At 39.6% G+C, this 18,310-nt stretch overlaps 1 pseudogene; it reads right to left on the bottom strand.

The window, feature by feature from the left end:
• Positions 1-13,426: 13,426 nt before the first annotated feature.
• LOC131808638 (U4 spliceosomal RNA) lies at positions 13,427-13,494 on the bottom strand (annotated as a pseudogene).
• Positions 13,495-18,310: the final 4,816 nt, after the last annotated feature.

Below are 18,310 nucleotides of genomic sequence, written 5' to 3'. Positions count from 1 at the left end.
CCCCATGTCAGGCTCCCTGCTCAGTGGGGAGTCTGTTTCTCCCTCTACCTCTGCTCTACTTCCTTGCTCGTTCTCTATCTCTCAAATAAATAAAATCTTTAAAAACAACAGCAACAGCAACAACAACAACACAAATACTAGGAGGGGTTCCTGGGTGGCTCAGTCAGTTAAGCAGCAAAATCTTGATTTCAGTTCAGGTCATGATCACAGGGTTCTGGGATGGAACGCCTCTTCAGGCTCCCCACTCAGCAGGGAGTTTGCAAGGAATCTGCTTGTCTTCCTCTCCCTCTGCCCCTCATCACGTCCATGAGCCCTCTTGCTCTCTCTCTAAAATAAATACATCTTTTTAAAAAAGAATAAAATACTGGGATATAGATTGTATCAACTTCCACATTTTCAAAGAATTTTCATATACATGAATCTTATATAATATATGAACTCTATGAAGTAGAATAGTACAGGTACTGTTATGATCATTTTATTGGTAAGAAAATGGAAGTTCAAATAATTTACATGACCTTAAAGAGTGACATTGTCTGAAGTGAAGAAGATAGAGTAAGGATTCAAAGCTTCTGACTTCTCAACCTGGGCTGCTCTGTATAATCACCAGAGAGACTTGCAAAAAAAATAAAGAAGAAAGAAGGAAGAAGGAAGAAGGAAGGAAGGAAGGAAGAAAAGAAGAAAGAAGATGATGGAGAAGGAGAAGCAGAAGAAGCAGAGGCAGAAGCAGTAAAAGAAGAAGTAGTAGTAGTAGTAGTAGTAGTAGTAGTAGTATAAAGGATCTGGGGACCATAGAGGGGGAATATTTGATTCTTCATCATCCCAGAATCCTTTCCCCTCTAACCAAATCTGATAAAATAAATTTCAACACCCATAGCTACAACAAAACTATGGATATACATGACCCTAAAAGTATAAGCAAGAGGGGAGAACCAGCATCAGCAAATAGATACACATTATCCACATCTGCCTGGAGAAAGAGCAAGACAGCAAAGCAGCTTCTGATGGCTCTGAGAGCCAGAGACTCCACAAGTGCAAAAATACTCACAGAAGAGCATGATGCCAATCTGGAACAGCTGCAGAAACTCAGAGAGCTTTTCCTGGCAGCATGTTAATGTAGGGAGTGGGGACCACTGTAACTAGATGTGCCATGGGCAGTGTGAGCCCTGTGAATTTTCCAAATGAAGAAAGGGAAGCTCCCATGCAAAATACGCATGCACCCTGAGGAAAATACCAATAGAGCAGCACAGGTAGGACAGACCAAAGGAGAAAGAAAACTGAGATGAAAGCCATTGAAGAGTATACAGGAGTCGAATTTCAGAGACCACTATACTTTCCTGAAATTATTCCATGAAAATAGCAACAAAGATAGTTCTAAAGTCCCAAATCTAGAAAAGCTAACCTAGATCACCCTTCCTGCCTAAAATATGGGGAAACTTACTTTAACATGAGCAAAAGAGAAGGCATTTGGTTAAATTCCATTCCAATATTATAATATATACCTAGTAGGATCCAATAAAGGTTCTTCAGAAATATATATTCACAAAACTCTATTGTGATATTTCAGAAAAAAGAAAAGTGAAAATATTTATAATAAGAAATGATAGAAGCTGGGGTGTCTTGGTGGCTGCGTCAGTTGAGCATCCAACTCTTGATTTCAGCTCAGGTCTTGATCTCAGGATCAGGGGATCAAGCCCTGCATAGGCTCCATGCTCAGCCAGGAATCTGCTTGGGATTCTCTCTCTTTCTCTTTCTCTCTCACTCGCTCTGCTCCTTTCCCCACTCGCTAGTTCTCCTTCTCTCTCAAATAAATCTTTTTTAAAAATGTTAGAAGCTATGAAACAGAGGCGCCTGGGTGGCTCAGTCATTAAGCATCTGTCTTTGGCTCAGGTCATGATTCCAGGGTCCTGGGATTGAGCTCCACATCAGGCTCCCTGCTAAGTGGAGAACCTGCTTCTCCCTCTCCCTCTGCCTGCTGCTCTGCCTACTTGTGCTCTCTATCTCTCTGTCAAATAAATACATAAAAATCTTAAAGAAAAATAAACAGAATTAGAAACACACAGAAATGAAGTGATTGGGAAAAGGAAGCTTCTATGAAAGGATAGGGGACAAAACTCAGGAAAAAACATCCATAAAAGAAAAAACTGCTCTAGAAATAAAGACTCAACTCAAAATCACTGAAAAGCAAATGAACACCATGGATAATCCCTTAAGAGAAACAGAAGTGGAAAAGAGTCAAGTCTTAAATTTAAAAAAAAAAAAAAAAAAAAAAAAGATTAAAAGTAGATTAAAAGATACAAAATTTAAAAATTAAAAATACAAAGATTAAAATTTTTAAGGGCTAGCATAGTCATAATATAGTCTAGTAAAAGAATTGAATTTCAAGGAAAACAACAGGGAAACAGAGAGAGAGGGATGTAGGTGTCAAGAATACCACCTCCCTTCTCTAAAGTCACTTATTAAGAAAACAAAAACAGGTTATTATCAGACATTTTGACTTTATGTCAGAAGAAAATGAAACAACACGTAGAATACTTATCGAAAAGAAAACGTTCTATATTATCCAGCCATACATAACTTCAAGTAAAAAGGGCACAACTGTTATTAACCTGCCAAAACAAACAAGCAAACAGCTACAACAACCTTCAAGAAAACACACAATTCTGTTTCTCTACCAAAGAAAGCTTCAAATAACCAAAATGACTACAGAAACACTGATGTAAGACATGGTGGTAAATATTATATATTCATTTGTAGAACTTAAGATAAGATGATGATCATAATGGACAAAGCATAATGTGTGATGGTTACAGTCTCTGATTAAAAATGGAGGGCCTTCCGGTAAGGTCAGGAACACAGCAGGGATGTCCACTATCACCACTGCTACGCAACATAGTACTAGAAGTCCTAGCCTCAGCAATCAGACAACAAAAAGAAATTAAAGGCATCGAATTGGCAAAGAAGAAGTTAAACCCTCACTCTTTGCAGATGATATGATACCGTATGTGGAAAACCCAAAAGACTCCACTCTAAATCTTCTAGAACTTGTATAGGAATTCAGTAAAGTGTCAGGATATAAAATCAATGCACAGAAATCAGTTGCATTTCTATACACCAATAACAAGACAGAAGAAAGAGAAATTAAGGAGTTGATCCCATTTATAAATGCACCCAAAACCATAAGGTACCTAGGAATAAACCTAACCAAAGAGGCAAAGAATCTGTACTCAGAAAACTACAAAGTACTCATGAAAGAAATTGAGGAAGACACAAAGAAATGGAAAAATGTTCCATGTTCATGGATTGGAAGAACAATTATTGTGAAAATGTCTATGCTACCTAAAGCAATCTACACATAAAATGCAATCCCTATCAAAATCCCATCCAGTTTATTAAAAGAAATGGAACAAATAATCCTAAAATTTGTATGGAACCAGAAAAGACCTCTAATACCCAGAGGAATGTTGAAAAAGAAAACCAAAGTTGGTGAGATCACAATTCCAGACTTAAAGCTCTATTACAAAGCTGTCATCATCAAGACAGTATGGTGCTGGCACAAAAACGGACACATAAATCAACAGAACAGAATAGAGAGCCCAGAAATAGACCCTCAACTCTATGGTCAACTAATCTTTGACAAAGCAGAAAAGAATGTTCAATGGAATAAAGACAGTCTCTTCAACAAATGGTGCTGGTGTTAATTTAAAAAATTAAATTAAATTAAATTTTTTTTCAATGGGGGGCGAAACCTGGGACATATATGGAAAGGAGAATGAGCTCATTGATTGCCTTCTGGTACATCCTAGGAGTAAAAAAATATTTCAAATAGGTCCTGGAGGAGAGGGAAAAGAGATGGGAGAAATTACTAGTAAATTTAAGATTTCTGGTAGTTGGGAACAACTAGAAACAGCCAGAGAGAGAAATGTGAAGGAATGAACTATTGGTAGAAACTGCAATATGGAGGAAACTTAAAATAAAAAATACTGAGTGGGGACGCCTGGGTGGCTCAGTTGGTTGAGCAGCTGCCTTCGGCTCAGGTCATGATCCCAGCGTCCTGGGATTGAGTCCCACATCGGGCTCCTTGCTCAGCAGGGAGCCTGCTTCTCCCTCTGCCTCTGCATGCCATTCTGTCTGCCTGTGCTCGCTTTCTCCCCCCCCCCTCTCTCTCTGATAAATAAATAAAAATCTTAAAAAAAAAAAAAATACTGAGTGAAAGAAGCCAAAGGGGGGGTGTGTGACAGAGTATGACTCAACTAGTATAAAATTCTAGAAAATTCTACCCATGTATAATAACAGGAAGCCTGGAGAGAGAGAGGGGTTGGGGGCAGGAGGGTCAACAGGTAGGGATTACACAGATCACAAAGGAGGAGACGACTGTTAAGTTGACAGGTTTATTCTCCTTATTGTGCCAATGGGACTTACTGAATTATACACTTTAAATTGCTTCTTTATATGTCAATATATATTTCAATAAAACTAAGATAAAAGGGCCATACTCACAGGCAGTAAGGCATGAGCTGTTTAATACCAACAAAGTGACATTTATTTTGCTCCTGAATTGAATATCTAGGTGGCTTTTAGTGGAAACAATTTCTCTCTGCTCCAATCTTTATCACCTGGGGAAAAGGAATCATCTGATGGCCCCCACATTGATGGGTCCAGTGGTTGACACTGTCTGCTGAGACCACACTTGAGGCTGTTGGCCCAAACAGCTACAGGTAAGCCCTCTCTGGAACCTGGACTTGCTTAAAACAGTGGCTGGTCCCAAGAGTGAGAGTCCTAGAGGAAACCCAGCAGAAGCCTCATCACCTTTTAGGACCTACCTACGAGAAGTCATACGAAGTCATTTCTGACTCATTGTGTTCATTGAAGTGTACAGTTTCAATGGAAAGAAAATAGATTCCTTTTGATGAGACGCGGAAACACGTGTGGAATTGGAAATATTTTTATGGCCATTTGCATTTGGAAAATGCAATGTGCCATATGAGATATTAAATGAGCTCTGATGTTAATGAGGAACTGAGGTTTTCTGGCATAGAAGAAAGGCGATTCAGATGTAAAAGTGAAGAAAAACACTGCATTCCTGAATTTAAAAATATATACATATTTCTCAGCTCTATCTACTGGAAAGGCCTAGGAAATGAGCAATGTGGTTAACAATGAGTATGCCTAGCAATGAGATTTGCATCTCTAAATACATTTCTCCATAAAAACCTAGGACTCCTTGGAGAAATGGCTGTTTGCAGGAAGGTTCAAGAAGGGCTTTTATACCAGAAAGTGAACATGCTATCAGAGGCTGCTGTAGGACTGTGTCTAGGGGTCTCAGAACCCAAAACTGAGAGGCTTCTCTGGTCATTTGGAGGCAAGTTAAGAATCAATAAGGAAAATAACTCTACGATATTAAAATATATCAAGTATCTTTTAATTCATGCTTTCATAATAATACCATTTAAAAAACACTTCATTAGAGCAAGGGAAGCAGCTCATTATCTGAAATCTGATATATAAAGGGGAAGAATCAAACTTTTTTTTTTCTTTGCTGTAGAAACTACATCTCAGGGTAATCAGAGAGTTGCTAAGGAAAAAATTCTCATTACAGAAGTACTCCAGCTAGTAAGCAGAGAATCATTGAACTCAAAGATTACCATTTTGTAAACCTTAATAAAAAAATGAATCTATCAGAGGATGTTAACATCACAGAAAGAGAAAAAAGCAAAATTGTTTTGGCTAATGATGGGTGTGCCCAAAATATTGATGAAATCGTCTTTCCAAAGTGATCCTATCTAAATTCTATCAAGCTCATCGCTCTAACTACCAATTCATAGGAGATACAGGGAACATATTTAATGATGTCATAGAAATCACCCAGTCCCTTTTGTAAATTGGAAGAAAGAAGAAGAGAGTGAGGTAATCTACAGATTGAAAGAAATGTTATGAAACACACTAACAAATCTCATGAATTGCCCTTATTAAATCACGATTTGAGCCATCAAACTATAAAAAATAAGAAACATCTGAGGATGTGTGAACACCAACACATTTGATTATATAAAGGGATTAATTAAGTTAGTAAGCTTTTACTGGTCTGATGGTGTTGATCCTTTTAATGAGTTACCTTTTAGTCACACACATATATGCATACGAATATATATACAAATGAAATTCTATTATAGCTAGGACTCATGTCCAAAAAATCCAAGAGAAGGAGGCAGTGAAAGTGGGAATGAATGAGGTATAGCTGAACAAGATGAACAATGATTGGGGGAAGCTGAGTGATAGCTACATTGTCCTGTGGGTTCATTATACTATTTTCCCACTTTGTTTATATATTAAAGATGTTCCATAATAAAGTTTAAAAATAAGTAGTAAATAACTAGATCCTCACCCCACTGCCAGACATTCTGATTTCATTGATCTGTTAATACCCAGATTTGTTTTTTAATTCCTGGGGAATCTTAGTGAGCAGCCATGACTAAGAACCACCTCACTGAGTAACACACGCAAATACACTCAGACCTATTAACAAGGGGGAAAACACAGAGCCTGGCACGTAGGTGACTGATTGATCTCAGAAGCCACAAGTCTTAACAGAAACTAGCAGAGCCTTCACGTGTATGAGTACAGTGTATACACAAATAAAAATATGCTAAAACAGTATACATTCCCGCTTGATTGGAACAAGGGCCAGAATGGGGTGAATTGTTTCCCGTGGGGTTTTCCTTCCATGCTTGGCTGTTCACAGAGCTGAGGCATGGCGGATTAGTGCAGTGCTAAGGTGCAAAGTCATTCGGTGACAGGTTGGCTGAGGCATGGGCCTGAAGCAGGAAGGCAACAAGCTTGTATCAGAGCATTTTTGGTTACAAATAACTCAGCTAAAATACGCTTTATCAAGTTCCATGGTAAGTGCATTTGGTTAATACCACAGTGAGCTATTTTAAAGTCCATCTTGATTAAATGCTTGGCATGATGGTTAAAATTGAACAACACTCAAGATGTGGAACGACTCAATATATCACACTCTTGGAAAAAATAAACACACCCTGTTTTTCTTATTGTGCAATTTTAAGACATATTAATACTGCTCTCTCTACTAACTGAAAGGGAAAAAAAACCCTGAGTCTCAACAAACCACCTTTTATTAACACTATTATTCAAAATCACTAGAGCAGGTTATAGCAAGAGCAATTTTTCCAAAAAGGGTTTAAAATATAGCGCTGAGAAGGCAGTCCTCAAACAACAGAATACCATTATACACTGGAGCCCTCAGTAAGCTAGCTAGGTTTCTTTTTTTCCTTGAAGACATATTCCTGTGAACTGTTCTACTTAGAGGACATTTCAGAAAAATAAAATAGTTAAAGATTTTATCAACCATCACTGGTACATGTGGTAAAGCCTGGTTGAGTATTTACTTCTTTTAAGAGAAAATTCAAGGCAATACAGTTTTGATCAAAATTTCACCAGAAGGGGGGGGGGCGCGCCTGGGTGGCTCAGTGGGTTAAAGCCTCTGCCTTCGGCTCGGGTCATGATCCCAGGGTCCTGGGATCGAGCCCTGTATTGGGATCTCTGCTCAGAGGGGAGCCTGTTTCCCCCTCTCACTCTGCCTGCCTCTCTGCCTACTTGTGATCGCTCTCTGTCAAATAAATAAACAAAATCTTAAAAAACAAACAATTTTTTTTCACCAGAAGGCACATATTCAGCCAGAATCTAAGGGATGTGGTCAAAGCAATGACAAAAACGGGGACTCAATTTTTTCAGAAACGGAAAATGGTCATCTCATCCTAAGAACTGAGGGTACCTGGGTCTGACATCTGGTTCATGACTCTCAGCTTCAGTGCCCCTGACCAATAAAAACATTGATGCACCTTTGCCCAACATACAATATCCAAAGCTTTACTTAGAAACAAGAATAGACTTAATTTTCCTCCAGTGACCTCTCCAGAACACTTTCATGAAAGTTGTACTATTTTTAAAAAAAATATTATTTATTTATTTGAGGAGGAAGGTGGACAGAGGCAGAGGGAGAGAGAGCAGACTCCATGCTGAGCACATAGCCTGATGCGGGTCTCGATCTCACCACCCTGAGATCACAACCTGAGCTGAAACCAAGAGTCAGACGTTTAAACGACTGTGCCACCCACACACCCCGAAAACTGTACTCTTCAAATAAAAAGTATAAAATTGTGTTGTCAGGAGGTTTGTTGTTTGGACTTCTGTACAGGAGAGTGCAAAGAGCCTACCAGGACTTGGGTTTGATAGGCTGCGGGGGAGGGGTTGCGGACATTACTCTACTTCTTTGAACTCCAGTATCTGTATCTGTAGAGCTGGAGTGAGATTACCTGTCTCAGAGGGAGTAATTAAATGTTAAAAAAAAAAAAAAGTTAACTGGGCAGTGTCCTATACATAGTAGGAGCTCATTTAGTCACTCCCATTAGAACAACTACCTCAAGGAAATGAATACAATCCTCATTATCAAACATATTTCTCATCTGGATACCATCTATCCAAGGGCATTCCAGAAAGATTATTTTCTTGGGCTACTGTTAGGTGATCTACTGAGTCAGGAAGAGGGAAAACGTAGTGTCGTTGGTCAAGTAAGTTTGGGAACAGCTGGGTTAAACCCCTGTCTTCATGACTGCTTAGAGTTCTTCAACTGCTAATGGAAACTATGACTCTGGAGGTGGGGACAAAGCGTGCTACATTTTCCAACATTCTGGGCAGTAGAAACCTTTTTGTCAGGAACACGTATTAACACCTGAAGGAACTAAGAGTCTGTGGAGCACAGTGTAGCAAATATGGGTCTCGGGAACTGAACTGACAAGACCAGTGGGCAGTATCTGTTACCTCAGATGATAATACTGCTTTTCCTGTATCTTTTCTATGCCCGGGATTACTCATCTGTACAACAAGGATGAAATTCCCTCAGCCTCTGGGTGATTTTCATCTTTTTCTTTTTTTCGATGTGGATGACTAAAAGTTAGCTGTTCAATCTTGTGAACAATCCAGTGAATAATTATAGTACCAGCTCCTTGGCAAATGAGCATGATTTCTAAAGGTGCAGGGGTCATGTAATCCAGAAATATAATTATTTGGACAAAAAGGAGTTGGACGTTTTTACACTTTTAATAGACTGTTGAAAAGTAGGTTTGGGGTAACTCAGGGTCATGGAAATTCAAATTTTGTTTGCACCGGTCAGATATATAATAAATAGCCATTCTGAAAAGGAAACTTTGATTTTGTTTAGCGATTATCTGCTAATATCTGCATGCCTAGTGTATACTGTATGCAGCATACTGGCTAGTAAACCACTAGCCCTGATAGAAGGCATGCCTCCTTTTGAACAAATTATAATGAGACTACGTTGTGAACTTACATACACTACAAAAGCTCATGCTGGCTCTTCAGGTAATCACTGGCTTTGAACCTCTGCCATATCCGGGCTTTTAAATATCCTGCAACATTTTAGTTTCAACTCTGCTTAGCAATGCTACTGCAGAAGCCATTTTAACTAGTGCTCAAATGGGACAGAATGTATGTCGGTTGCCAAAGCAACTGCACAGTATGTGGTCTTGAAACATCAGTTCCAGAGCAGCTGTGGTCTACTTTGGAGGAAGGTGAAAAGGAGGTCACTTGGATAAGCAGTGGCTTCCAATCTACATATTCAAATGAGCGACATTCAAATTCACCATGCCCAGATGATCCCAAGTACACCAGGAGGCCAAAGGCATCCCAGCTTGGTAGGTGGCTGGTCCCTGTGGCAGGTAGAATTCTCAGGTAGTGCCCAAGATCCTCACCCGTGTTCACACCCTACATACTCTCCTACCCTTGAATATGAGCGAGTCTGTGAATAGGGCCAATTTCATGCTCATGATTAGGTTCCATTATATGACAAAGGTGAAGGGATTCTGCACATGTAATATAGGTCCTAAATAAACTGACACTGAGCTAATCAAAAGAGATTATTACCCTGCGTAGGGTTGACCTAACCAGGTGAGCCCATAAAACAAACTGGATCCTCCCTATAGGATAAGATTGGAAATGAGAGACACTTCCAATCCTGCTGGTTCTGGAGAAGTGAACTACTATGTTGTGGAGAGGGCCAAGTGGCAGGGATCGGTGAGTGACCTTGAGGATCTGAGAATCATCCCCATCTGATAGGTGGCAAGAAAGAGGGGACCTCGGTCCTAGAACTACAAGGATTTGAATACTACCACAGCCATTGGAAGAGGACCCTGACTGTCAGAAGACACACTAGATGGCAGCCTGGTGAGACCCTGACCTAACCAGAGATACAGCCAACCATGTCTGGGCTCCTGACCCACAGAAAGAGTGAAACCATATATGGGTGTTGTTTTTACCATGGTTTGTTATACAGCAATAGAAAACTCATACAGTCTCACCAACAACTGTCTTCTCAAGGACACTTCTTATATATTTTCAGCAAGAAATGAGAAAGAAATCATACAATGTTAAACCTCTATGAGACAATCAAAGTTTTCTCCTCAAACCTTTCACATCAGATATAAAATGATGATATGACCTGTTAGGTATCACAAGGCAAGCTAAAAGAACCAAGACTGGAATGGAGGTCACCTGGCTTTCAGTCCACTGTTCCATAAGCAAATCTTACCTGTCACCTAAGAAATATAAAGAAGCACACCGAGACTCCCATGTGTACCTTAAACCCCTCTATTAAGTGGGTTTAACTGTCCTTATTTTCAGGGATTTTCTCAAAACAGTGAGCTTGATTCCAGGGGGACACAAATCAATACAGGTGTGCCAGACATATCAAACCTGAGGTGAAATCTAGGAATAGAATAACATTAATCCTGACATTCCATACATAAGCATTTCTGGTGGTATGCTTCCTGCCCAGGGGTTTATAAACACACATAAGGCATCCCTTAGGGTCCAGGTAAGAGACAGAAACCATGTTGAGTTATCCAAATGGGAGATTTTAATATAAAGATATAAAAACTCGATAAACAGCTATTAACTAAGTAACTGAAATGGTAAGAAGAGATTTCTATAATATAATAGGGGAGTATCTGCAAGAGAGAGCTGTCATCCCAACAGCCCGGCAACAAAGGGAAGAGACTAGAAGCATTAAAACTTACAGGGAACCCTGTGAAGCAGAAGCTCCAACATCTGAGGAAGGCCCGCCAGCTGCTGGGTGTTTCTGAGCCTGGAGGAGGACCCTGTGAAACTGGGACCCAGATCACTAAGGAGAGGGCTCAGTGGAGGCAAAGAAGCCTATTCTTCAAGGCTGGGGAATTTTGAGCTGAACTCAGCGGTTGCTGTAAGGAGGTGCCACTGTTCCCAGGTGAAAGGTGAGGCTGAGGCAGGACCTCCCAGAACAGCCAGCAGACAGGGAGTTTGCAGGAAGAAAACACAAAGGAGCAAGTCTACTTTCTCCATCCGCTCTGCAGTCTCCCCGTAGCGTGTCCTACTGGCAGAGCCTCACATGGAATGAGCCAGACACTGACATGGTTTCAGAGTCCTTGTCCAGCACCACAAGATGAGTATAAAAGGGAACTTAAAAATGGGGGGGGGGGGAATCCCTTAATAACTGACATACATACATGGTTTATGTTCCTTTCCCTCTACCTCATTCCATTTCTCACATCACCAACTGAAAACCCACACTGAAGTTTTCCCCTGCACGATATAAAGCCTACATAGAGCCCATGAAGAGGCTACAAAACATGCCACCATCACCAATGTTACTGTCTCCATGTTCTGCTACCACTAAACTCACAGAGACTCAGAAAGCTGCCAGCCTCCTTCTCTGCACTGGTTGTGGTACCTGAGCCCTCCAGACAGGGAAACCACCCAGTGGGACCCCGTGCGTGTAGGGAGATGCCCTTCTGCATATGACACTGCTCACACAGGTTCTCACAGCCACAATGCCTCGTGCTCGGGCTGTCTCAGAGAGAGCATGGAGGAGCTGGCCTCTCCCTCTCTGCTCTAGAACTGGAATTCAGGGCTTGGTCAGAATATTATCGGACAAACAGACACTGCTGGGAGACTCCCCTTCTGATCTTACTGGTGCAGTCTGTCTCTCCTCATATGGTGAATCATATCTCATTCTTCAGTGCAAAAGGCATGGAGATAGACTTACGGGTAAATCGTGAACACCCCTGAATTTACCCCAAATCCATAACATTTAACACTTAACAACAGTACACTATACTACATGCAAAGAGCATGTTAAGGGGCAAAAGAACATCACAGTTTTGTTCAGGCTCTATAGCCTGATTGCTTGAGTTTGAATCTTGCCTCAAGTGAGTTGTGGACCTTGCATTCCTCAACTAGAAAGTGACGTGATGACCGTAGTGCCTGCCATGTAAGATTGTTGTGACAATTATGTGTGTGACTATAGGCGGAACTCTCGGAAGAGTGGCTGCCATAGCAATTGCCTTATAAATGGGAAATGTTCTTATTATTTATTCCTAAGTGTCATTGTGAAAATGCAACCAGAGATTATGTCATCATACCAGAGGAATTCTGACTACAGAACCATGATAATTCTATCATCCACCTGAAATCTAAATTTTATAGTTCCTCGGGTCTCTGTAGAAGGCTTGCTTTTCTTTTCCCTGATTATTTTCTTCCCTAAATGATTTCATCCTTTACTAGGACTATGTATCATTAATGTGTCATCAATTCCAAAATTTACCTCTCATACACAGATCACTGCTCTCATCTTTAAACATACACATACCCCATTGCCTACCCGAAACAGTCACTTCAACTGTAGGTATCTCTAACATAACACGCCCACAACCAAATTCCCAGCAGCCCTACCCTCTTGTAATTTCTTTTTCCCCAAGTCTTTTTCCTCTCCATAAATGGTACCAAAGTCCATCCAGATGCTCAACCCAGAAATGTGGGAGTCATTCAAGATTTATTTCTCTCCATAACATCTCCATTTATTTCTCTCCATAACATCTCAGACACAATTCATTAATACTTTAATCATTTTTCTCAAAAATCTAACTCAGTCCATAAATTTTTCTTCCCACCATACCATTATTATTTCTTATAGTATAGTATAAGAAATACTATACTACTGCTTCCATTCTTTCCATCACCAAAATCCTTCCCCATAAGTCAGCCAGAAGATAATTTTTAAGTGCAGATCAGGTCATGATGCTCTTCTTAAACTCTCTGATGACTTCTTACTACACTGAAAATAAAATTCACACTTCTTTCCATGTGGCTGCCAGTGAATCCTGATGATATGATTCCTTTCTCTGCAACCTTCCCAGTCTTCCTGTATACCTTTCAGGTCTTTGCACACACCAAGCCCTGTCCTGCCTTAGGATGTTCATGCATACAGCTCTCTTTGCTTGAAAACTCTTTGTTCTTTCTTCTAGCTTCTTTCTCTAGCACACTTATCCTGAGGTCTTAGCAAAAGTGTCAATTCCTTTCAATTAGCAATAATCGCGCCTCGGATAAACCTCATTGGCTACGATACTGCCACTGTGCAAAGCTGAAAAGTGTCAATTCCTTTGAAAGATTCCTTTCCTATCATTCTGTCTAAAGTGTGTTTGCTTACCTACCATCTCACTCTTGTTCTATGATTCTCTACCATGACTCCTCATTCTGTTTAAAGCATTTATAACAATATACAACCATTAAGATATGTTGATGTTCATTGTCTGTCTTCCCCTGCAAGACTGCTCTGAATCATTTTTTCCTACCACTTTGTACTCTGCTACTGACACAGTGCCAATACCACAATAGACATTGAAAAGACATTTGCTGAATGAATAAATAAGTGTATCATCACAGGTCTTCCCCATGAATGTGTTTTTATGAGGACAACAGAATTAACCACCCAGACTGAAAGTGAAAATTGCAGAATTCCATGTGATGAAATGATAAGGCAACGTATTTAGAATATGGGCAGCAAGAAGCTTAAAATTCATAATTTCCCACCTTTCAATTCCAGGTATAAGCAGATAATTGATGAGCTAAATCACAGAACTTCATTTCTGATGTAGTTCCCTATCGCTATCACCAACAGCTACCATGTCTTGAATCCTTTCCTCTTGGGGACAGCCATTTCTCTAGTTCTAACTATACCATGTAAATTTCCAACACTTAAAACAAAGGCACAAATTCTAGTTCTGAATCAATCAATAGTCACATCCTTTGGGGTTATTGTGAGAAACCATTACAGATCCTAAAATGAGTGTTCCCAATATCCTGTGCCAAACCCATTTCCCCCCTTAATCTATGCCTAGCATATGACCCAGGTTTCTATGTTTGACCTTCATCATTCTACCACTGAGACAGGCCTCCTAGCAAATATCTTGAAAAATATCTTTATGTAAAGAGTACTTGTAAAGTCTATGTGTACCATACTTATTTATACCCAAACCAAGGAACAAAGGCAGGGTTCACACATAGATTATTTCTGTGAGGAGACATCTGTGCCTCTGGCAAAACCTCCTCCCCAGAAGCACCCCTCCCCCTAGCCTCTCCTTCTCACCAAGACCATGCCTGCGCTGCTGCTACTGAAAACAGAATGCTCAGTGCAGCTCTCATTTCCTCCAAGTTACCACTCTATTTCCCTTTTTCCCATCCAAGCCAAACTTCAAGGAAAAAGTTGTATCCATTTTCACACATTCTACTCTGTTCTCAAAACACTTCTCTTCCAAACTAACACAAATCCAGTGACTGATTGTGATGAACTATGAAGACCTGGACCATCATCCCAACATTAGGCAACTCTGAAGGGTCATTCTTGCTTCAGGGCTCTTGGTATGTCAGTTGAAGCTTTCAGTGAGTCTGCATCACACAATCCAACTGCTCCCCTGATCTATTCTACTCTCTTCCCTTCTCTTCCACAGGTGTTGCCCCAGGGAATACTCTTTAATAAGGGTCCTGTACTCTGTGAACCCAACCTGTAACCAAGCTTCCATATTATTAGGTATCCTTTAATTCTTTTTCCTCTCACTCTTAACAATTGGATTTTTACACGTTATTATGTGATTATTTGATTAATTCCTGTCTCCTCCATCAAGTTCTGTGCTCCATGAAAACAAGTGCCCTGTTATTGTTCACTATTGTTTCTCCAGTACTTAGCACAGTGTTTATGACACATAGTATAGACCTGGTGAACAGTTACTAATTCCATTAATATGTGAAATAACTCACCACTCAGAATTCTTTCTTTGCATTTAGTTACTATTTCCCAATTAAAACATACTTGGCCCTTATACTGAGTCAATAAGACCTAGGCCAGGAACATAAGGAGTTTTCTGGGCAGAAAAGAATTGAAGAATGGAGTCAGGAATGATATTGAGTTGAAGAAAAGAGCTAAATGCTAATGGAAGACCAACCATCAAAATACTGCAGCTGGAAGTTTGAAATGGCATGGCTTTCAGCCAACCATGGATTTGAGGTCAGACTGTCACTTACCACCCATGTGATTGGTCATAAAAATTAAAAGAATTCCAGTTGAAAAACACCACACATTAGTAAACTCATGAAAAATATTGGTATCTTCTCCATTTACTTCTCTACTCTCATCCACATACTTTGTAACTTTCTCTCAGGAAAATTGCCTTATCTGAATATCCATAGGGAAAGAATGCCAGCATGGACATATAGTTTGGCCTCTTCTAATCTTTTGCTCTTTTTAAATCTTTCCAGTTTCAAATTTATTTCAGTGAGGCAGTCATTACAAAATCCTTGAGATGATTGCTATTGGATTTGGTTAAAAGTAATGTACTAAAACAAAGTATCATGGCAAAACTATGCAAATTGACCTAAACCTAAATCAAACTAATAGGCAGACATCTTACCCACTGCCAGCTAATTTACTTCATGCTACTGGATATTGATTCTACTTGGAGTGGTGGGAAATCTGTCATGCTTAAGATACCATCTGCTCCAACTGCCAATGGAAGTCACTTCTCCCTTCCAAGGTCTGTTGGCCAAGAACTCATCCCTTATTTCCTGCAGGCTTTTGAAAGCTTCATTAGGTTTCTAGTCAACGTTGGACTAGGAATCCAATCTATTTATTTTCATTACTCTAAAAATGGACCAATATTATACATTTAGTTCAGAGCTTCCCCTCAACCACAGACACAAAAATCGAGGAGGAAGGAAGATGTGTGGCAAAAGGATATGGATGTTTTGTGGGACAGTTATCAGAACTATAGGCAGCTCAACAAGAGTTGTTTGTAAGATTCCATGAAGCTATATAATAAGGATTATACAGCAGATATCAGTTCATTGGAGGAAACAGACAGTAAACTTTCAAAGAAAAGTATGTGTCTGGAAAATTTTGAGCAAGAAAAGGTCTTCCCCTAAAATTTTGGAAATTCTACTTCTTGGGACACAAGAGACATCTCAAATGCTGTGGCTGATACTATAGTATGCAGACACCCATTTGTACTCATCAAACATGTTCGGGTGATGTACTTTTCATACTAGATTTTATGGAACCCAGTGAGAGAGGGTCTAACCACCTCAGCTAGAAATGAAACAAGTTTAACTCTGAACAGTGAAATCTGATGAACATTTTAGTGTTTGGAGAGGTTTAAAATTATGCCAATCCATTTATTTCTTCTCAAAGGTATATTTCTTTGAAGTAAATTTGCTTGGTTTAAAAATGTGTCACTCTATTCAGAACTTACACAATATTCTGGTTTTGAACATTCCTAAATACAGTGTTCACTGATTTTTCAGAAGACAAAGAAAAACAAAACAAGTTTCTGATCCATGGATTGATACATTATCCCACTTTTTTCATAGTATCTGTCAATCTAAAGTTGGAAGTATAATTAGCTAATAACACCTAGTTTAACTGTGGTTGATGAATTTTTTACATAAATATATTTAGAATTGAAAACAATTTACCTGGTGTTAAGGCTTTGGGGGTTTTTGTTTCCTTTGTTTTTGTTTTGGGTTTTTTTTTTTTCCTACTTATTGTTCTTTTCTGTTTGTTTTTTAGACCTGGTAAAAATAGAAAAAGGCAGATTTGAGGCACGAATAATATATCCAAAGTTTAAACATACAAATAGCCTACCGATTTATTTAAACAGATAATAAGTTTGTAATCTTGTCAAAATCAAGTTGATGTGGAGCCAACTGCTAGATTTAAAAAGGATTACATTATTAAAATTACATCTTTTAAAGAGGGTGGAGTTATTAGAGGTCTAGTGATATGCTAAAGAAGAGGAGACAATAGCACATAATATGGCACCTCAGCCTACATTCTAGCCCCTTGGAATAAATGCATGCTTTTATGTTCTAGAATAACTTCTCTGGACACATGCCGGCTATTTCAAGTCCCTGAACTCTGGGCACTGTAATGTCCCTGAACCAGAGAGGGACTAAGATGAAGATTCCCATCAATTACACACCCTTTCCAGGGATATTTACTTGTATTGTAGTAATTTTTGTGTCTATTTATAATAAACATTAACTGCAGAGAACTGGGGAAAATTAAAACCATTCACAGAATCCTCACAGAAATAAGATCACAGAAATAAGAAATAAATCCTTTTCTATACATGCAGACATATATACATATTCATCTACAAAATTTAGAATATGTAGCAGAATAGTGTTATAATATGCATTTTTAATTGACATATCTTGAGGTTTTGTCAGACATTAAATATTTTCCTCAAGATTTTGTATATTTTCATAAACCCATCAACAAATATTTATTGTCAGATGGTGAAAAGTGCTAAGAAGAATATATACCAAATTAAGGAGGACAGGGAGAGTGCAGGATTTGGGGGGATGACACTATGTTATTTAGGGTACTCAAGGAGAACATCACTGGTCATGGGATATTTGAGGAGAAATAGGAAGCACAGCACTGCAGCCCGGAGCAGGAGAGGGTCTAGCATGTTCAAGGAACTGCTGGGAGGTCAACAGAGCTTTGGAGAGAAGTGAGCCAGGGAGACCATAAGGAAATGAGTGGGAGTAGGAGATGAAGGGTGTCAGATCTCGGAGGTAGAGATGGTAAGGAGGTAGGCAGACTGTACTGGGTCTTTGGAAGGTCTTTCGCTTTCATTCTGAGCGAAACAGGAAGACAGAAAGCTTTTAAGCAGAAGAGTAAATAGGAGCAGATTTCTCAAACAAATCACCTTTTCTTCTCTGCATTTAGTAGAAAGTGGAGCAGCAGCACAGAGAACAGGCAAACATAGAACATGAGGAATCTATAGCAAGAATCCAGGTGAGTGAGAGCAAATGGTGGCTTCTCCCAGGAGGTCAGCTGCGGGGATAGTGGGAAATAATTGGGCTCTCGATATACTTTGAAGGTAGAGTCACTTCAGTTGCC

The sequence above is a fragment of the Mustela lutreola genome, chromosome 9 (genome assembly GCF_030435805.1).
Source record: "Mustela lutreola isolate mMusLut2 chromosome 9, mMusLut2.pri, whole genome shotgun sequence".
In the NCBI taxonomy this organism is placed as follows: domain Eukaryota; kingdom Metazoa; phylum Chordata; class Mammalia; order Carnivora; family Mustelidae; genus Mustela; species Mustela lutreola.
The sequence above is the reverse complement of the archived record's forward strand: the minus strand, read 5'-3'. Positions and strand labels throughout refer to the sequence as shown.